The following is a 19,536-nucleotide window of genomic DNA, read 5'->3' as shown; positions in this document are numbered from 1 at the left end:
AATGAGAGTGCCTTATTTCGAATTAGCTTAATTCACTACCTACAAGGGGATAAATTCTGGGGGAAATGGCTGATGCCAAATATTTTTCTACGCCAGATGAGTTAGCAGGATTCTGGCAAGTGCTCTATTTTTCTCAGGTCACATGTTTATGCACATTCAACACCCTCTTCGGGAGACACCAGGTCTGCAGACTGCATTTGGGTTGTGTTCGGCACCCAAAATATTTCACCAGAAAATACAACACATTTTTGCTTGATAGAGGATACTAAGGTATTAGATTATATTTGATCTCGGAAAATATAGTAGAAGAGCATGACACGATCTCCCTCTGGTTTGTATTTGATTTGCAAATTGTTCTGTTTAGCTTTAGCCCAGCAGGTCTGGTTCTTTCCACAGCTGCCCAGAACCTTTAGAGACATACTCTCTAAAGCATTTGACAAAAGTGCAATGGAGCAAAGTCTAGAGCTAAATTTTGTACAAGTCACTCTGACGTAAAGCCCTGTCCCATCTCAGATCAAATGTGACCGGTAATTGCCTGAGCTACTACTCAGGATGAGACCTTGCAGAAATTGATTATGGCTATTAGTACATGGCAGCTGGGACAGCATCTTCGCAGCCCCTATCATCAATTTAAGGGGGAGCTCTCAGTCCTAGATGGTGTTTTAAAGGCACCAGGATGGTGATTCCTAAGGTGTTATAGAAAAATGTTAGGATACATGAAGAGATTTAAAAAAAAATCTAAGAGAAGGGCTAGAGATGTTTTATACTGGTCTTCAGTGAACAGTGATATACAGAAAATTGTTGAGGCTTGTTGCATATTCCAAAAATACAGGCCAAGTCAGGCAAAAGAGCCCATGATGGTGGCCCAGGAAAAATGGGCCCCCTGGAGCAAAGTAGGCATAGATTTGTTTACATTGGCTGGAAAATAAACTATGGACTTGTTCTAAACTGTTATTCTTACTTCCCTGAGGTAGTCTTCCTGAAAGATACTGCAGCTAAACAGGTGCTTATACATGTCAAATCTATTTTTGCTTACATAGTAACTTTTGACAACGGACCACAGTTTAGTGGACATGAGTTTGGGTTTGGACATTCTCTGCTAGTTCCCATTTTCCTCAGTCCAACAGGCTGCTGAAAAAATGGTGTTTATCTCTACTCAGAGGATGTGGAGTCAGTCTCTGATCCTTATTTAATACTGCTAAATTACAGACAGGCACAAGTGAAGCATGGGTTGTCACCTGATGACATTTTGTTCAACAGAAAACTGAAAACAAGAAAGCCTGCTATGCAGAAACTGACATCAGAGGCACTGGAAAGTAGTAGTAGAAAGAGTCAGAAAGGGCAACATAAAAAAAAAAAGTCTGATTGGGGATCATGGGAGCTCCTGCCACTTCATGAAAATGATTGTTTGTCTCAGTAATGGGAAACAATGGTTGTAAACAGCAGTGGTGTCTCAGGAGATAGCCCCACAGCCAGAAGCGATGCATGGGGAGGGGGTCAATCCCCCCCCCCACACACACACTGATTTGCTGTTGGGCATGTACTGAGCATGGTCTCACAGACTGAGCATGCTCAGTAACATCTGCTGAAGACTCTCCCCTCTCACTATTGGCAGCTACAGGTCATCTCTGCCTGCAGGCATATGAGGTTGTCTCCCCAGATGGACATATATTATGGAGGAATAGGTAATGTTGTCTCCAAATCCCAGAAGGGAAGGAGGATACAAGCACCAAGTTACCATTTTGCCTGCAATGGTCTCAGATAGGAATTAACTACAGCAGCGTGAGACAATGAAGCCCTAGACATGCAGTAACCAGAACAAGTGGCCTTACTGCCTCCTGAGAGCAGGAGGACTGGAGCAGTGCTGATGTTCATGGGGCTCGTGGGTCCAAGTGACCACACCCGGCACATCAGAGACTAAATGAACATTGTTAGCAAGTTTAGTTATTCGGTTGGTTGTAAATATTTGTAATTGTTATATTAATATTGGCTTTTTAAGTGTTATTGGTATTAAGTGTTGGATTGAAAGGGAAGATGTGGTATTGGGGACTGTGCCTTTAAGGGCGGAGCTGCGCAGACAAAGAATCAAGGCAGGGTGTTTTAATTTTTTTGTTCTTCTGCACAGCTTGCTGGAACCAGACACAGAACGAAGAGTCTCTGTTACCTTAAGCCCTGAGTGATCACTGAACATCACGGAGTGGAAGGACGTATAGCATGACAGTACCACTGAACACACTCTTCTCCATGACAGGGAAAATGAGAGATGGGCATAGGAACCACAAGTGACAGTAGTAGAGGACTCAGTACTTAGAAATATAGACTGAAATTCATTTCACACTCACAAACTCTGAGCAATTAGACTTCACCCCATATTTATTAATATGGAATTAAGTGATTGGTCTTTATGCAAAATATGTGTCTTGTGTTCTGATCAGTTATTTTGTGTGTGTGTGTTTTTATTAATAAACCATGCTATTCCATGGCAGGGATAACATTTTGGGAATGTTATTGATAAACCTTCGTAACTGTTTAACCCTGAGAGAGACTCAGATCTCACCCCTGCCAATGGACATAAAAGCATATTAGCCGTGTAAAACAACGTTTTGTTCTCACTCAGGCATGCTCAGCTCCCATGAAATTCAAGAGGCAGTGCTCAAGGGTATCAAAATACAGAACTAATGGAGCTCTCTCAGTTTCATATTCCTACTGCTATTGCCAGCAGCAGTTTTGTTATTGCCATTTACTCTTAGCAAGCGTTTCGCTCACAAATCAGGAAGCAACTTTGCACAATTCTCACAAGAAGCATTTTCATGATTAATAAAATAACCTTGCTAGAGACTGGACTGGAGAAGGCGTTCTACTAATGGGGTAACTGACATACCAATAGAATGGCAAGCAGTAGCAGGTCAGAGAGAGCTTGCCTCTTTGGTATAAGCCTGTAGCAGAAAACCAGCAGAGGACGTCACTAGGCAGATGTGGTTGGGGAATGTCAAAAAGGACTTAAAGACTTGGTAGGGATTTGCTCCTTGAGCACAGCAGAATACCCTGCAGACCTTCTAACTAGAAAAAGGTCATGTGTGGCTCAATCCTGCAAGATGATGAGGGTCTGAGAGCCCCTGGGCCCAATTCTCCATTGCCAGAACCTTATGTAGTTATTTACATGTGTGCAGGGTGGGTGTCAGACATAGGCACCGACTTCCCCTCTGTCCCGTGGGTGCTCAACCCTGCCCCTGCACCATCCTCACCCTGCCCCAATTCCCCACCCCTCCCCTGAGCACACCGCATCCCCACTCCTCCCCCTCCCTCCCGGAAAGTCCTAAGTGCCACCAAACAGCTGTTAAGCAGTGGGCAGGAAGTGCTGGGATGGGGAGGAGAAGGCGAGGCGGGGGTGGGGGGAACTTGGCTGCTGGTGGGTGCAGAGCACCCACTAATTTTTCCCCCTGGGTGCTCCAGCCCCGCAGCACCCACACAGTCAGCGCCTATAGTGTCAGACATGACAGTTCTGATCTGACAGCGTATGCACATGTGTAACTGCACAAGGTGCAGGGCATCAGGGCCCTTTCAAGATCAGGCTCATTAGGATGATTTGGCATGTAATGCTTTCACAAGGGGGCATTCTTTGCCAGGTTCTACATCACTGCCCAGTGTAAGAGACACAAAGCACTTTGGATTAATGATGATCATTATTAGTGCTGAGACCCAATAGAGTGATTTCTGCTTTAGGAAGCATAAAGGAAGACAAAATCCCTCAGTGATTTTCAGGATCAGAGCAGAAAACAGAGTGCACAGGGGAGGTGTGTGAATTAGCAAAGTGCAGGTCTGGGAGGAGGAGCAAGCAGGGCTGATCAGACAGTGCTGCTAATCATATAACTCAAGGGCACTTCCCCAGGTGGCCTTAGTCTGTAGGGGCAATGTGGTGAAATTCTAGTGAGAATTGTTGCTCCTGTTCCACTGCTGCAGAGTATCAAGTAGGGGCTGCTCATGCAGACTGAGCACTTCGGAAATATCTGAGCCAGGGGCAGTGGAAGCTTCCCAACAGTGGGCAGGGCCACCATCACCCAAACTGTCCCCACCCGCATCCCCTTCCCCTCCCCCAAACTACCCCCCTCACATTGCCCCTTCCTCCTGAGCAGGGCCGGCTCCAGGCACCAGCCCACCAAGCTTGTGCTTGGGGCGGCGCGGTGCGGCGCTCTGGCCGCCGGGGAGAGCGGAGCCCCGGCCCGGCTCTTCGCCCTCCTCCCGGCACTCTGGCCGCCAGGGAGAGCGGAGCCCCGGCCCGGCTCTTCGCCCTCCTCCCGGCACTCCGGCCAGTTGGGGAGAGCGGCCTGCGGCCGGGCTCGGCGCCCTCCCCTGCCGTGCTGGATGGGGGGCGGCAGGAGGTTTTTTTGCCTTGGGCGGCAAAAAAGCCAGAGCCGGCCCTGCTCCTGAGGCCCTGCCCCTGTGCTGCTTCTTCCCCCCTGACCTCTTCCCTGCCCCCCCATCACTCATCCTTATGGATGGTAAAAGTGTCAGGGGGAAGTAGGCCTGGCCCTCTGGCCCCCCCTGTTCTGGTGTCCCTGATCTGAGCCTCTAGGGGGAATCAAATGTCATCCCCTTCATCAGGGCTCAGAGTCCATAGCAGGTTTCTCCTCATCCTGTGCAACAGGCAACCTCTATCCACTGCTCCCCTAGCTCCCACCACAAACATCCACACCAATTATTTGTGATTATTAATAATTTGTATTGCAGTGGCACCCAGAGGCTCCAGTCAGAATGGTGGCCCCACCGTGCCAGGTGCCACAATCACATTCCCCCTCTTGTCCCTGCACTTGTGAGAATGAACCTCCCCAGCTGGCATGATATAGCCATTTGGAGCAAGTGCAGTGAAGAAAGGGGCGGGGGGGGAGGGGGAGGGAGGGAGGAGATAGAAATCACACACTGAATCTTGGGCCTGAGATCTAACCCTGGGTACTTCAGCACCATTCCAGAGCTCTGCACCCCATTTCTCCTGGGGATGGGTCAGGAGATGACAGGATCAAAAGCCCATTGTACTATGAGGAGTGTGACATCACACACATTGACCTCACCTCACTGGCCCAGCATCAGACTAGTTGATTTTTTGTTTCAGTAAACCACAGAACTGATGTTATGACTTCCTGAAGTTCATATTAGTGAAGTTCCTGATTTCCACTTCATTAAGAATTATTAATTGCAAAACATACCAGCAGTGCTCTCTTCAGAGTAAGCCCTTACTGAATTGTTTAGGCGTGGCCATGAATAAAGAATTAAGTACCAGGGAAAAAGCCATTTAAGTACATAAGAGATTAAACTTTATATAATCTTTTCATGCAACATTTGTTTATCAGTTATCTACTGAGCTTGAGCAATTTTTTCTTACATGCAAACAGCCACTTCAGGAACATGGAAAATGCACCATCTACAGGCCACTGGGAACACCACAGGAAACTGTACCTCATTCTTTTTGCTGATACAGACTAATACAGCTACCGCTCTGAAACAGGAAAATGTGTGAGAAATGGTAAACCAAATTATTTGCTCAACAACTGTATGGAGAAACAGGGGCACCATTTCAGATGCGGAGGGGGGGGGGGAGAAGGAGGCAACTTTAACTGTTATTTCAGAGGCTACACTTCAGACAAGTAAATTTCAAAAATAACCAAACAACCACTACACTACTTTAAACCCTGTGGTATTGCAACCATTTGCATGAAGCACATCAATGATATTTTATTACACTCAAAGATTGTTTCATAGTACCCCACAACTGAAGTGTTTTTCATAGCAGCAGTTTTTGTATTCTTACTTTTCCATTGCATGAATGAGTGAAAATTCTACTAAATTTAGCTTTTTAAATCAATGAACCTCAGGTTTTTATTAAGGAGGTTCAAAATATATTGTTCAAAAGTTTGTAGCAGTAAGATCAAAACTAAAAATGAAATAAGATGGACCATATTCTGGTCTCATTCATACAACTCCAAATTCAGAATAAGGGTTGAAATCCATACAATTACTCCAGATTTACAGCAGCACTATGGAGAGCAGAATTTGCCCTTCTGTGTGTGTGTGTTAGTTGCAATTTGTCAGAAACTGTGCTAGAGATGCTATGGATAGAGATTCCCTGGTAAAACCCTTCCCTACATGGCACACTATATTGAAGAATTCATTTATCACAACTTACTGTAAATATTACAGTTTACCTAATTTACAGAGAAACACCAAGTATGTTCTAGTAAACTTCTGTAAAATAAAGATTGGAACAAACATTGCCTCCCAGTCAGATCAGAGTAGACCTTTGTGCAGGACCCACTGCAGCACTTTAAGCAAAGGCCTTTAAAGCGCTGCTGCGGCAAAAGGATCCTGCTTAAAGAGCTGCTGGGGCAGCGCTTTAATGTCCCTGCCCCTTTTGCCCCCTCCAGGACACCGGTGGCGGGGGGGAGTGCAAAAGGAGCAGCTACCCCAGGGCCAGCTATTTTAAAGGGCCCAGGGCTCCAGCTGTTGCTACTGCACCAGCAGCTGGAGCCCTGGGCCCTTTAAATCACCACTCTACCAATGAGAGAAATTTTACTTTCACCCCTGGTAGGACCAGTTGCAATCCCTGAAGCACATTTGTCACACCGCACTCCAATAGAACTGTAAAGATCATTACAATTCCTCTTAGTGCTCTCACTAAGTCTAGAAATGAAGTTGAACTATAGAAAATGGGAGCCTGACTCAACTTACTCCAGCCCATGAAACTCACAAAACACTGAGTTTCAGTCTAGAATAAAGTTTCTAAAAGGGTTCTCAGAATTGTAAGATTGAATTACCTTAACTCTGTTATTTCCTGGTCTTTAGAGGTGTGAGTTATGCTGAATTAGTTGTTTTGGAAGGGCATGAGATACCACTGGAAAAACCTTGGCTTAGTGTTAACAGAGGTTGTTAGGATTCCTGGCCAGTGAATTATAATAGCACACACTAGATTTTTCAGTGTGTGACCCTTATACTGGTAGGTGGTATCAGAATGTCTGAGTGGTCTGGCTTCCTCAGTCATTGTAGTATTGACCTGTTCTGCTATCATCCAGTCACTGACAACGGACTCTGATGTGACCAATTAGTGGTGTCAGGTTAAATTCAAACCTGCATTTAATTCCATTAATTTCTAAAGCAAACAGTTGCGTCACTTCTCACAACCCTGACCAGCCTTCCCATAGCCTAAAGCTTCCCAGGTCTCAAACTGACTGTGGGTTGCCTGGCTGTAAATGTATAATCTCAATCTTCTCCCTCTCCTTTAAATCATAGAATTGTACAACACAAACTCTTCAAGGAGGATTATGAACTAACTACTCTTTTACAGGTTGTGATGGTTCCCTTCCCCGAGATGTCACTTGGAAGTGTGGTACCCAGAGCCCTCTGACCCACCAGCCTGAGCTCCCTCTCAGACTGTGCTGCTGTGACAAGCTACAAAGTCCTCCAGCCTGCACTTTCACCAGCACACATCCAGGTAGGGACACACCCAGCTGCAGTCACATGCAGGCTCTAACCTCCAGCCTCCCAACCCAGGACTCCAGAGCAGCACCATCCTGCCCTGGTCAAATCTGACCAGTATATGGGTCTAATACCCGGTTCACCTTTCCCTCAATGTGAAGAAGGCCATGCACACTTGTGGTAGGCAAGCTATTTTCCCCAGACACCTTAGTCAGTCAAACACACACTGGTTTAGAATAAAATATAAAATAAAAGTTTATTAACTACAAAAAGGTAGATTTTAAGTGATAGCAAACAGATCAAAGCAAATTATCTATTAAATAAACAAATGCAAACTGATCTTAACATACAGTAACTCCTTGCTTAACATTGTAGTTATGTTCCTGAAAAATGCTACTTTAAGTGAAACAATGTTAAGCGAATCCAATTTCCCCATAAGATATAATGTAAGTAGGGGGGGGTTAGGTTCCAGGGACTTTTCCGCCAGACAAAACATTATATTTATACATATGCACATACATATATACACAGTATAAGTTTTAAACAAACAATTTATTACTGTACACAGCAATGATGATTGTGAAGCTTGGTTGAGGCGGTGGAGTCAGAAGGTGGGATACTTCCCTGGGAATGCCTTACTGCTAAATGAGGAACTAGCACTTGGCTGAGTCCTCAAGGGTTAACCCATTGTTTTTAATGTAGCCTCACACTTTATAAGGCAGCACGAATGGAGGGAGGGGAGACAGTGTGGCAGAGGGAGACAGAGACACTGTGTGAGAGAGAGATGCACATTGCCCCTTTACGTAAGCTGACCCCACTCCAAGTACATTGCCTTTTTAAATTAGATTAACAAGTTGAGACAGCAGCTGCTGCCAGCAAGCTCCCTCCAGCCTGAGCCCAATCGTGTCCCCCCACCCCCAACTCTGAAGATAATGTACAGAAGCAGGGGGACAGGAGCAGGAGGGAGGGGGTACACTGACATTAACACCCCTCTTCACCCCCCCACCCCGCCTTGCACAGCAAGCAGGAGGCTCCCGGGAGCAGTTCCAAGGCCGAGGGCAGGAGCAGCACATGGCAGTGGGGGAGAGACAGCTGAACTGCCCGGCAATTGATAGCCTGCTGGGCGGCTGCCGCACAGGGAACTTAGAGGAGCGGAGAAACTGATAGGGGGGCTGCCGGTCCACCCTGGTTCCAAGCCCCCACCAGCTAGCTCCAACGGGCTGCTCTTTCTGCAAGCAATGGACAAAGCAGGCAGCTGTCAAACAACGTTATAAGGGAGCATTGCGCAACTTTAAATGAGCATGTTCTCTAATTGATCAGCAAGGTAACAACGAAACAACATTAACCAGGATGACTTTAAGCGAGGAGTTACTGTCCTAGACAGGTAGAATATGAATTAGCAAATTCTTACCCTGAGTGATAAACAAGCTGCCAGATTCTTAAGACACAAGCTGCCCTCGCTTTCCAGCTTGGGTTTCTCAGGTTTTCATACACAGGCTAGAAATCCCTTTAGCCTGGGACCATCACTTCCCCCAGTTCAATCTTTATTCCTTGGGTGTTTCCAGGTCTGTTGTTGTAGGGAGAGTGAGGTACCATCATGATATCATTTTCCCCTTTTATATCTTCTTCCCTCTTCCTGGAAAGCTCTTTTACTGTGACCTGGGTCACACAGTTCCCATTGTGTAGTGCTATCTCTGAGAGGTTTCTATTGTACACAGTTCCTGAGGTAAGCCTTGCTGCATGCATTTTCTTAATAAACCATTAACTTTCTTTGGCCTTTTTACTGTTGTACCTGAAAGGCTGCTTGTGGGTGTTTTCAACCTCATAACATGTTTCAGTAACACATACATGCCAAACTTCATAACTTCACATATGACAGTAGCACATACAATCCAATGAGATATTAATGTCTAGTAGATCAAGACTTTTAGAATGATACCTCACAGTCACAAGGCATACTTTATGCAAAACAGATCCCAATTATATGACAGTGGTGAATAAGGGGGTACCAGGGTGTCACGTGTATTAGAATGTATTTAAGAATAAAAGTAATTAAAAAACCTCACTGTTACCTTTAAGACAGATGACCATACAATCCCCTGGCCCCCCCTCTTACCCTCTCCTTTTCCTATACCTCCTTGTGTTGTCACTGTGACATGTTGCTGGGAACATCCAGAGTTGTGAGGCACTCTCTGCCTCACCAAGAGGTGAGCTTTGCTGGAGAGCAGACTGTGTGACAGCTCCCTGCCACACCAGGCTGTCTTCCTCACCAGCAAACTCCTCAAGGCTCTCCCAACCCAAACCTCACCTAGCAAGTAACAATCAGTGAAGTCCAGCCCCTGAGCCCCTCAGAGCTGTTTTACCCAAATGCACAGCCCCTAACACTATATATTCACAGAAGATGCTAAGTTTGCTGCTCTTAGTACATTAAGAGTCAGTACATTAAAGCTTATTAACTTAACTAGGGTGAACATACCCTTCCCTTCCAATACAGCACTAAGTTGGTTTATAGCAAAAACAAAACAGGTTTATTAACCCAAGGACATAGGTTAAGTGATACCAAGTAAAAAGGATAAGGAAGAAGTGGTAGCAAGCAAATAAAGTGAAACCATGCATCTAAAAGACTAAAACTTAATCTAGCAAGGTACAGGCTTTGTTCAAGATATTTTTTCTCTCATACATAGTCTCTATCAGGTTTTACTGGCCTGTCTGGCCAAGATCCATCACAGAGATCAAATTGCTTGGTTCCTTTGTCTCCTAAGGTGAAGGATAAAGTTGAAGTCTCTCTATTCCATATATGCCCAAAGGGATTGTCTTGCAAATCAGGAAGGCCTCCTGGGGATTCAGTCTCCTGTGTCCAGGAGCCATGTTAATTCTCTGTCTCTGGAATTCAGGATCAGGATACTAGCCTCCCACCTTAGTTCAATTGCTCTGTTTGCTGCTAATGTAGAACTTGAGATAAACCTACCTTCCGTTGTCTAGAGCAGCCCTGTTTATCACCTTTACGAAGGCTAGGCTGTCTGGTAACACACTAGAACTAATGTTCTAGTAACACCATACAGAGGGAAATCACATATAATATTAACACAGGCATTCTACCATGCTATTAATAATCAATGTGTTATTTTGCACCACTATTATTGCAGTAGTGTGTAGGGTGTGAATACAGGGTGCCTATGGTCACAATCACCTCCTCTACAAGAGACCTTCAGATTAAAAGAACCTAAATTCTTTAAGGTGTGGAACTCATATTTATCTGCATTCTAAAGCCATGTGCCCAATTTGGGTGTGTACAGACTCGCCACCGCAGCACCTCCTGCTGGTGCTCCAGAGTGCTCTCTGTGGGCAGTGTCTTGCCTGTTGTCTGCTCTACTCTGCTGTTTTGGACCCGTGTTGCTCCCCCACCCCGCGGTGTCCTCTTCAGGACACTGCCCGCTACTTCTTTCTCACCCCCCTTCCAGGGGTCACAGCAGTCCTTTGGCTTGCACCCACCACAGGGGCCAACCACAACCCAAAGTCTAGTCCTTCACTTCAGGGGTAAGTTGCAGTCTGTATTGGCCATGCTCCTCAGTGGTCAGGTATGGTGCAAGGGGGGGGACCCAGGCCCACCTGCTACTCTAAGTCCCAGCCCAGGGACCCTCTGGCAGCACCCATGTCCTGCCCTCCTTCTCTCCCCTCTACTGTTCTCACTCTGTAGGCTGCATCCCCTTGACCCTTGCACCTTCTCTGCCCTTTCTGGCAGGGGCCGGCAGCCTAGCAGGTAACAGGGCAGCGCTCGCTCGCTCGCTCACCCTCCACTCCCCTGAGCCTGCCCAGCACTGCTCTAGCTCAGGTGTTATCCCCAGGAGCCAGTCCTCCCTGGCTTGTCAGGGAGAGACTCCCCTTAGCTCTGCTGGGCAGCTCCTTATATCTGGGCTGCCCCAGCAGCTGCCTCCTGTCTGGCTCCTAACAAACCTCACCCTAATCAGCTGCAGGTTTCCATAGACTCCCTGGCTGCTTCTGCACCACTCCCTGCTGGAGTGGGCCACCTGCACCACTACAGGGTGCTATATAATTAATACATAATTAAAACAATAATGAGCCCCCACTGCCCCAGATTTTCTCTCAAGGTAGAAGAAGAGTGAGTGAATACAGCTCATTGTAATGGGGATGTCCACCCTGCAGCCAAGAGATCCCATAACTTCTTGAGATCGTATAAGCTGCTCACACACTGTCAGTCTTTGATCAATTTTGGATAAGACGTTTATAGTCACAGCTCGCGTGATACATTAGAATGGACTCCCAGCTACACAACTTCCCTTCAAAAGCCCATCCATTCTTCATCCTCCACCTCTCTCCCCCTGCCCTCCTCAAATTCCCCCAATTCCTCTTCTGAGCCCAGCAATCACTACACTCCTGGAATCCATCAATTATCCCCCACCCACAAATTTCATTCCCCAGTATTTTATGGGACTGGTGTTTCTTATTTTCCCCTCTGTCCATTCATCATTTTTCAGGTGGTACCCCTTAGTCCAGCTAGTTTTTCCTGTGTTCTCGCTCACACACACACACAGACACACACAGCTTGTCTATGCCCCAATAAGCAGGTCACTTTTTATGCAGAAATGAGAAGGAGAGAATATTTTTTCTTATCTTTATTTAAAAAAAAAAAGCCTAGGGCTGTTGATTTATCGCAGTTAACTCACGTGATTAACTCAAAAAAATAATCGTGATTAATCATGGTTTTAATTGCACTGTTAAACAATAGAATGCCAATTGAAATTTATAAAATATTTTGGATGTTTTTCTACATTTTCATATATATTGTATTCTGTGTTGTAATTGAAATCAAAGTGTATATTTTTTATTATAAATATTTGTACTGTAAAATGATACACAAAAAGAAATCGTATTTTTCAATTCACCTCATACAAGTTCTGTAGTGCAATCTTTATCATGAAAATGCAACTTACAAATGTAGATTTTTTTTGTTACATAACTGCACTCAAAAACAAAACAATGTAAACCTTCAGAGCCTACAAGTCCACTCAGTCCTACTTCTTTTTCAATCACTAAGGGACAAACAAGTTTGTTTAAATTTACAGGAGATAATGCTGCCCTCTTCTTATTTACAATGTCACCAGAAAGTGAGAACAGGCATTTGCTTGGCACTTTTGTGGCCGACATTGCAAGGTATTTAGGGTTACCATATTTCAGCAAGCAAAAAAGAGGACGGGAGGAGCCCCGCCCTAGCCCCGCCCCTGCCCCTCCCACTTCCCGCCCCCCCCAGAACCCCCAACCCTCCCCCCGTTCCTTGTCCCCTGACTGCCCCCTCCTGGGACCCCTGCCCCTAACTGCCCCCCAGGACTCCATTCCCTATCTAAGCCTTCCTGCCTCTTGTCCCCTGACTGCCCCAACCCTTATCCACACCCCCACCCCCAGACAGACCCCTGGGACTCCCACGCCCCATCCAACCACTCCCCACCCCCTGACAGCCCCCCCCAGAACTCCCAACCCATCTAAACCCCTCTGCTCCCTGTCCCCTGACTGCTCCGATCCCTCTCCCCACTCCTGCCCCCTGACAGCTCCCCCCCAGAACTCCCAAACACCCCCCCCGCTCCTTGTCCCCTGACTGCCCCCTCCTGGGACCCCTGCTCCTAACTGCCCTCCAGAACCCCACCCCCTACCTAAGACTCCCTGTTCCTTGTCCCCTAACTGCCCCCTCCTAAGACCCCCCCAACTGCCCCCCAGGACCCTACCCCCTACCTGTACCCTGACTGCCCAAAACTTTCTCCACTCCCCCCAAAAAGCCCCCCCCCGTTTCTTGACTGCCACCTCCAGAACCTTCCTGCCCCCTGGCCCCCTTACCCTGCTGCTCAGAACAGGGTGTTGGGCTCTGCGCGAGCCGGACACGTGGCTGAGCTCCCCAGCACAACAAAACCGGGTCCCTGGCCCTGCACACCAAAACCCGGTCCCTGGCCCGGACCAGGCTGCAGGGGAGAGCTGCCCTTGTATCAGCACAAAGTGCTCTCGCTCCCGTTTTGCTACGCTGCATGGCAGAAACCGCTCCCAGTTGCAAAAGGGGAGGGCTGCACTTTGTGCTGATACACTTGCTCAGAATGCAGGGCGGATCCGGCTCCTCTACAGCTGCTCCGGAGTCCAGCCCGGGACTTTCCTGCAGCCCTCCCAGCCGCTCGCTCTGCTCTGCCGGGGGAGGGGGGAAATCCCGGACATTGTGAGTGCTTTACAAATTCCCCCCGGACGCTATTTTTAGTACAAAAAAGAGGACATGTCCGGGTAAATCCGGACGAATGGTAACCCTAAAGGTATTTATGTCAGATATGCTAAACAGAAATCTTAAAAGAGCAACACTGATGCGGAAACTACAGAACCCGAACCACCAAAAAAGAAAAACAATCTTCTGCTGGTGGTATCTGACTCAGATAATGAAAATGAACATGCATCGGTCTGCACTGCTTTGGACTGTTATGGAGCAGAACCCGTCATCAGCATGGACCCATGTCCCCTGGAATGGAGGTTGAAGCACGAAGGGACATATGAATCTTTAGTGCATCTGGCATGTAAATATCTTGCGATGCCGGCTACAACAATGCCATCCAAATGCCTGATCTCACTTTCAGGTGGCATTGTAAACAAGAAGTGGGCAGTATTATCTCCTGCAAATGTAAACAAACTTGTTTGTCCGAGCAATTGGCTGAATAAGAAGCAGAACTGAGTGGACTTGTAGATGCTAAAATTTTACATTGTTTTATTTTTGAATGCAGGTTTTTTTGTACATAATTCTACATTTGTAAGTTCAACTTTCATGATAAAATGATTGCACTACAGTACTTGTATTAGGTGAATTGAAAAATACTTTTTCTTTTGTTTTTTTAAAGTGCAAATTTTTGTAATAAAAAATAAATATAAAGTGAGCACTGTACACTTTGTATTCTGTGTTGTAATTGAAATCAATATATTTGAAAATGTAGAAAATATCAAAAAATATTTAAATAAATGGTATTCTATTAATGTTTAACAGTGCGATTAATCGCACAATTAATCGCAATTAATTTTTTTAATCGCTTGACAGCCCTAAAAAAAAAAAACCTCAAAAAGATTGGCTTTTAGAAGATAGTTGTATGTTGTTTTGTGGAATCCTTGAATCTTTTGGAAAAGATCCAAATGTAAGGGGACTGTTGCCCTCTTACTAACACTCAGTGGGGGTGTTTTGGTTGGCTACCTCCCAGCACTAAAAGGGGAAGGGTCGATGGCAAATCAGGAGCCTGAGACTGACAGTCCCCAGGAACAATGGGGAGAGGCCAATGCTCCAGATGAGCCTGATTGACAGGGTGGGCAGGCTAATCAGGGAGTCAGGAGGCCAGAGGGGGTCCCGTCCTCAGTGTGAACTGGAATGGCCTGAGTCAGACAGAGTGGGCCCAAGCTAAGCTGCTGGGAGCAGAGCTGCAGCCTCAAAGCCAGAGCACAGCCCAGAGAGAGCAGCCCTGCCCTGGGAACAGAGCTGTAGCAACCAGAGCCAGAGGGGCCAGACAAGCAGCCCAGGAAGCAGGTCAGAGCTGGGAGCAGAGTCACAGAAGCAGCCTGCAGAGCAGAGCTGTCCTGGGGGCAGAGCTGCAGCAACCAGAGCCAGAGGGGCCAGAGAAGCAGCCCAGGGAGCTGGAGGCAGAGCAGCAGCAGCAGCCGTGCTGAGGCAGAGTGGAGCTGGAGCCGGGGCTGGAGCAGTCCGGAGCTGGGGCTGGGGCAGTCCGGAGCCGTGTGCAGTCCGAGTGTGGTGAGCAGCTGGGGAGAGTGAGGGGGACCCTGGGCAGTGGGCCCAGCACAGGGAGACGTCTCAGCCAAGAGGCCTTGCAGGCCAGACTTGCAGGGGGATCATAACCCCGACTGGGCGGGGGCGACGCTGGGAAAAAAGGGTCCTGCCACCTAGAGCCTGAGAGCGTGTGGCCACCGCCAGAGCAAGTGTCCAACCCACAGCGTCTCTGCAGCACAGCCGGGGCCTGAGAAGGAGCCTGGGACCTACAAGGAACAGACTGTGAACTGCCCTGACGTTCCAGAGACAGTTTGTAATGTTCCCTGCCACAGAGCGGGGTGATGTGTTTTCCTTTAACCTTTCCCATTTTTCCTTATTCTTTTTTAAAATTAATTGTTAATTAAACAACTTGTATTTGCTTTAAATTGTATGAAATGATCAGTGGGTCAGGGAGGTGCCCAGTGCAGAGAGAGTACCCCGGAGTGGGGACACCCTAGCCCCTGTCTTGGGTGACCACAGCAGGGTTGGGGGTCGAGCCCCCCAGGAATCCTGGGCCCAGCCTTGTCGGGGTTTACGAGGACTCTGCCAGACAGGAGAGTGGAAGGGGAGTCCTCAAGGGCAGGGAGGCCTCTGGGTAAAGGAAGTGGGAGCGAGGACTCGGATCCTTTCGCTAGCCCACTTCACCGGGATAGTGCAGAAGCCAGGAAAGTTCCCCACAATAGCGGGAGCATTCCCCCGCTTACACTAGGAACCTTGAGGATCTGGGCCTCAGCAACTTGCAGGATCAGCCTCTTAATGTTGTAATAATATTATTAGGCCATGAAAACATCTCTTGTTATGTCTTAATGCTGGAGTGATAAGTGACTATTAAAATAATGTATTGGCATTTTGGAAATCAAGAATGAGACAAATTATTAGAATTATGATAGTATGATGGTAGGGAAAGTTAGCAAGTTTGATAACCCTACCTGGCTGCATAATAATTAAAGGAACCTGAAAAAGTTTTGGGTTTCACACACACAGTCTCTGTGTAAGCGGGGGAATGGTCCCGCTATTGTGGGGAACTTTCCTGGCTTCTGCACTATCCCGGTGAAGTGGGCTAGCGAAAGGATCCGAGTCATCGCTCCCACTTCCTTTACCCAGAGGCCTCCCTGCCCTTGAGGACTCCCCTTCCACTCTCCTGTCTGGCAGAGTCCTCGTAAACCCCCGACAAGGCTGGGCCCAGGATTCCTGGGGGGCTCGACCCCCAACCCTGCTGTGGTCACCCAGGACAGGGGCTAGGGTGTCCCCACTCCAGGGTACTCCCTCTGCACTGGGCACCTCCCTGACCCACTGATCATTTCATACAATTTAAAACAAATACAAGTTGTTTAATTAACAATTAATCTAAAGAAAAGAATAAGGAAAAATGGGAAAGGTTAAAGGAAAACACATCACCCCGCTCTGTGGCAGGGAACATCACAAACAGTGTCTCTGGACATCAGGGCACTTCACAGTCTGTTCCTTGTAGGTCCCAGGCTCCTTCTCAGGCCCTGGCTGTGCTGCAGGTATGCTGCGGGTTGGACACTTGCAATGGTGGTGGTCACACACCTCCGGGCTTCGAGTGGTGGGACCCTTCTTCCCAGCGTCAGCCCCCCGTCAGGTTACAGTTCCCCTCCCGGGCTGGCCTGCAAGGGCCCTTGGCTAGGGGTGTCTTTCTGCGCTGGGCCCTTTGCCCGAGGTCCCCCCTTGGCTGGCCCCAGTTGCTCACCACACCTGGCTCTGTGGCTGCAGCTCTGCTCCCAGCACAGGATCTGCTCTCCCTGGGCTGCGTCTCTGGCTCTGTGGCTGCGCCTCTGGCCCCTCTGGATCTGGCACGGTTCTGCTCTCCAGCTGAGCTTGGGCCCCTGCTTTCTCCTTAGCTCAGCCCCACTCAGTCTGACCCAGGCAATTCCAACTCACACGGAGGACGGGACCCACCCTGGCCTCCTGACTCCCTGATTAGCCTGCCCGCCCTGTCAATCAGGCTGACCTGGAGCATTGGCCTCTCCCCATTGTTCCTGGGGACTGTCAGTCTCAGGCTCCTGATTTCCCATCGACCCTTCCCCTTTTAGTGCTGGGAGCTAGCCAACGAAAACACCCCCACTGAATGTTAGTAAGGGGCAACAGTCCCCTTACACTAGTTTCCATTGAAATGAATGGACTTTACTAGCCTAAATACCTTTGAGGATCTGCATTAATGCTAAGGGGAGCAGAGGGTGCCTCTCTTGGAAGCGCTTGGCACCTTGAGATACAGTATTATGTTCAGGACTGAAATGCATTATGCAGCCTTGATTGCTAGCTACTCATCCTGTGTTTATTAAGCACCCCATACACCTTTTCAGGTCTTTCTGCTATTCCAATATGGGTAACTAGTTTTGATTTTTAATCTTAAAAATTGTCTATATCTTTCTCTAGAAACTAGCTCGTCTCAGTGTTGACTGGTTTTAGGATGGCCGGAGACCAGTCAAGAGATTCGTCTCCCTACCCACATCTATCACCGGGGTTTAAGATCACCCAAAATAAAAAACGACAAGGGAGTGTAGGAGTAAAACGCAGGTATGTTTATTAGGAACAAGGTCAGTAAATGGGGTATGCTATAAAGGACTCCCAACACAGATAAACAAGGTAAACAGGTAAAGGTGACACTATATACTAACTGTGACCAAAAAGGGTTTACTCCCTTCCCAAAACAGGTCACAGGTAAGGGGTATGGAGGACTTAAAAGGTCTTTACCATTTCTTGCAGCTTGTGTCTGGAGCCTCTTGACCTCACGACACAGATCGGGTCTGGAACCGACCATGTGACTCAGCAGGGTGAGGAGTGGACCTCAGCCAACAGATAGGTGATAACTCTGCTTGATGTTGGTGATTCTTCTTCCTCCTCCCCTGAGTCCTCATGGGTGCAAGTAAGATCCAGATGAGAGGGTGGCAGCTAGCAGCTCACCCTTGCCTGCAAGTGTGTTAAATCCTCCCACAACCCTAAGGCGCGGTGCTCTGGCTTACACACCTGAGTAGAACACACTGCTGTGTGATTCGGCACTCTGCCACTCAGATGGGCAGCAGCTTCCCTCTGATGTGCTGACCCTTATATGCCCTGCCGTTACTGGGCAGATCACGTCACCTGGTTTCCCGCCTTTCAGTAGAAAGGACGGGAAACTATACCTAAGGAGGGGGAAGAAGGGAAGCCAAGATGGATTCCTAGTTGTTGTCAGGAATTCAAGATGGCATGTGGATATTAACAACCAGAACAGAAATACAGAAATTCTCCCCCTACACCAGAAGGAGAGTGGAAATAAATGATTGGTTTATTCAGCTGTCAACAGTGTTGTCATTTTTTCTTCAGGGCACTAACACAGTTCCTATACTGCAACCTCAGCATTCAACAGTCAGTTACAAGTAGCCAGGCCGCTCACTATACAGATCGATTCCCGGCACAGCACGAAGACTGAGTTGCTCTTTTTCAAAGCCACAACTCTTGCATAATTTCTCCCTATGTTACAGATCCCATCTGCCCTGTGCAGCCCCGTTTGTGTCAGCCCTCATAGAAAATAGATAACAGTTTGTGTCTGATTAGATAGTTGCAGGCTTTGTTTGTCTTCATTTCTCATGCTTCTTCCTTGATGTTCTCATAAGGATTATTACAAGACAATTACTGAATGTGTCTTTATTGTTCTAATCTTCTTGCCACAAGCAAGCCTCAGTGGAACAGATAAGCAACCCAGATAATAAGCAAAGAATCATTATTAAGGAACATCTATGTTATCCATGACAGCAACCAGCTGTGATTTCTAGTTACAAACACTATCTATATACTGTATAATGTGTATCACGGAAAAGACTCTATAAAAGAAAACCTGATTTGAGACAATATATTGCCTAAATTGGCACTGGGCTTTTATTGTGTTCTGAAGATATGTATGCAGTTCAGCTGGAATAAATTGGCAAGGCCTTGTTGGGAAGTTTGGCCCACAGACACCTGCACTGTGCCCTTTCTTTACACGAAGGAAAGATCTCAGTCACCAGGCCTAGAAATCCAGATCTTTTTATGAGCATTAAATTCACATGATTTAATTTTAAAGATTTATAGGGGCTCAAATATTCTGGCTCGATCCTGTAATCAGATTAAACACTGCTACTTCTTGGTAATGATTTGTGGCTTCTGAAGTGTTATGCAGTGTTATTTTGCTCAACTCACCCTAGGACCTGTTGGGAAATAGCAGATGGAAGCAGCTTCTCATCTCTTTCAGCTGCTTCTTGACTAAGTTCTCCCACCTTTCTGCCAGGACCAAGGTGAGCTCAGATTCC

This window comes from Trachemys scripta, chromosome 1 (genome assembly GCF_013100865.1).
Source record: "Trachemys scripta elegans isolate TJP31775 chromosome 1, CAS_Tse_1.0, whole genome shotgun sequence".
NCBI classification, from domain to species: Eukaryota; Metazoa; Chordata; order Testudines; family Emydidae; genus Trachemys; species Trachemys scripta.
The sequence above is the reverse complement of the archived record's forward strand: the minus strand, read 5'-3'. Positions refer to the sequence as shown.